Genomic DNA, 3,326 nt, shown 5'->3' with positions numbered 1-3,326 from the left:
TGGCTTTTATTTATTATAAATTTTTGTACCTTTACTAAATAATTATAAAAAAACATATACAAGGTCATCAGTATTATTAAATAGACATAAAAAAATGACAAATGTCAAAAAATATATGTCAAAAATTTTTGACCGATAGAATTTTTTAAACATTTTTTCAGTACTCAGGGGACTATCCAATTACTCCCTTTCAAGAAAATGCGCGATTTTTTAAACACCCTGTATATATTACCAAATAAATTCTTTTTAATTCTAATGGAATCGAGATATTTATAAGTTTAATGAAGTAGAAGAAAAATTTCAAGTAAGATAAGATACCAGGAACATAAAAAAAATGTTTAAAAAATTCTATCTGTCAAAAAATTTTGACATTTGTTTTTTGACATTTGACATTTTTTTATGTCTATTTAATAATACTGATGATTTTGTATATGTTTTTTTACAATTATTTAGTAAAGGTACAAAAATTTTGTCAATAAAAGCCACAAATAACATTAAACAGAGTTACAGTTTAAGATACAGCTTCCTTGTTTCCGCTTCTAATAGCGTGTAGCAAAAAAACTTGGAAAATTATTTTTCCAACAAGAATAAATAGAGTCTAAAGTACAAAATTTAAACTCTCATAACTTTGAAATTTTTATAGATAGAATTTTTTTTTAATTTTTTATATGTTCCTGGTACCTTACCCTACATGACATTTGCCTTTGGGGCGCGAGTTCTGGTGCACTCTGTATGTGCATATGATGTAGAACGTTACTCCTTTAACTTTTAGAATCGCGATGTCTCAGGAATGGTGATTCTTAGAAAAAAAGTATAAAGACCATTTTGTAGATAATTTTAAGATCTATAATTTTTGTCTGGGTTACTTTTTTGCTAAAACTTGCCGTTTTCGAAAAAAATTTTAAAAACGTCAAATTTTGACTTTTGACCCCGAATAACTTTTTTAGCACACATGGGATCGATGGGGACTTTTGACACTTTATTCCTAATGGTGTACCCAAGATCTCTACCAAAATTTAGCTCTGTCGGAATTTTAGTTATTTGAAATGACTATTTTGACCGGACTATAGTACATAATATAAAGGTTATATTTAAGCAAAAAAGTAATCTTCAATAAAAGAAAAAAAAAACTATTTTATTTTAGATTGTAACTAAATCACTACTGATTACTGTTTTCTTCTGAAGTTTTCAAGAATGACGAACAAGACATTCAATAAGATTTTTGCATTTGATGATTTTTTCGCTTAAGTAAAATTACAAAAGTACACTTTATGTAATTTTCGTCTACGCCTAACAATTTCCAGATCACTCATAGAATCAGTTTTAATTAGCAAAGTGCAAGTTTTTACAATAACATGCCATACAGCAGTTTATATTCACCTGCTAAACCGGCTTTTGGTGTTACAACCACAGCCGTTTGAATTCTCCACACATAAAATATTTTGCTAATCGTGTAAATATTGAACATAAAAAAGTTAAATATTAAACTGTTATTGTGTTTTACCTGATTTAATACTGCTGAATGTTTTATGTTGAACTGTTAAATAAGAAGAATAGGTAGAAGAACAACACACCAAAATAATTCAGCTGCAGGTGTGTAAACACTTGAATTAGTGCTTGAATTAATAAAATTGTGAATGACGTTAAAAAAAACCTTGATTTTTATCACCAAGAAGAAAAACTAAACCATAGCAATAAGATTCTTGCATTTTTGAATCTGAATGTATGAAAATTTTGTTAATATTATTTTACTCTTGAAAACATTTTGTTACTTTTTTGTTAAGTATTAATTTTGATTATACAAATAGTAACATGGATGTTTCACGTTTCCCGGATATGTCAAAGATCAGTTTTGAGTAAAATAAATAACTTAATGAGTCTCAATTAAAAATGTGTTAGTAAATGATGTATTTTTTAGCGATGCCGTAAAATACAGGGTGTTTCAAAATTCGTGCTCCAGAGAAAAATGTAACTTAGTACATAATTTTATCTTCTAACACGAGTACTTACTACAAGAATTCAGTTACAATTCACTTAAATTAATGCAAACTATTTTTTTTTGTAATATGTAGTAATTGTACGCGAGTAAACAAGCAATGCCAAGTTTAAATTTCATGTATTGGACATCCCATGAAGTAAAATCAAAACTTATTTAATTAGCACACAATGGAATACTTAAGTTCTGAATTGGCAGGAAACAAAATCTTACAAAATAATAAAGTGTTATGTAATCCTAACATTAAAAAACAATGTCACTACATATTTATATCTATTTAATACGTATTATTTTTAATTGCATATTTTTTATTTTTATCTTTATAGCAAATTAATTGAACTCAGATAATTCTCCGTAACCACATTTTTCAATAATTTTTAATACCTAATTTTGGTTATACAGGCTGTGTCAGAACTCGCGCCCCAGAGAAAATTTTCAAGTAAGATAAGATACCAGGGACATGGAAAAAATGCTTATAAAATTCTCTCTGTCAAACAATTTTGACATTTATTTTTTGACATTTGACATTTTTTTATGTCTATTTAATAATACTGATGATCTTGTATGTGTTTTTTTTATAATTAGTAAGTAAAGGTACAAAAATTTTGCCAATAAAAGCCACAAATAACATTAAACAGAGTTACAATTTAGGTTACAGCTTCCTTGTTTCCTCTTCTAATAGCCTGTAACAAAAAAACTTGAAAAATTATTTTTCCTACAGAAATAAATAGAGTCAAATTGCAAACTTTAAACTCTCATAACTTTGAAATTTTTATAGATAGAATTTTTTGACAATTTTTCCATGTTCCTAGTATCTTATCTTAGATGGTATTTTGCTCTGGAGCGCGAGTTCTGGCTCACCCTCTATATGATTATTTTACAAAAATAAACAAAAGCTTGTTTTAGTGCAAGGTCATAAAATCTTAATCTTTGTATCTGTTTACAGGTTCCAAGTTATTGTCAGAAAGTATGCATCTAATTTTTTTTTAACTATCAACTTGGGTTGGTCTGTAATCAACATTTTTGCACAGTTTTTATGAAAAACACCTTTCTTAAAAAACGTGGTAGGTTTCCATATAAGAAGTAAATGTATATTCCTTTGTTTATTAAAAAAAAATAAACGGCTAATTAATTAGTCAAAATTAGTGTAATTTTCCTAATACATTTTCTTGTTGTATACAATCAAATCCAACGTGTTCAATTTTCTCTTTGTATCATCTTATCTTTCAAAACGGAAGAATGATTTCCGGAACTTTCCTTTATGTGTCTGACATATGTGTGAAAATTTTAGTAAAGGTGAAATATTTATTGGTGGTAAAATTTTGACCAA

Source organism: Tribolium madens, unplaced genomic scaffold, assembly GCF_015345945.1.
Source record: "Tribolium madens isolate multiple individuals breed KSU strain unplaced genomic scaffold, Tmad_KSU_1.1 Scaffold_91;HRSCAF=231;Tcas5.2_LG7, whole genome shotgun sequence".
Classification (NCBI taxonomy): domain Eukaryota; kingdom Metazoa; phylum Arthropoda; class Insecta; order Coleoptera; family Tenebrionidae; genus Tribolium; species Tribolium madens.
The sequence above is the reverse complement of the archived record's forward strand: the minus strand, read 5'-3'. Positions refer to the sequence as shown.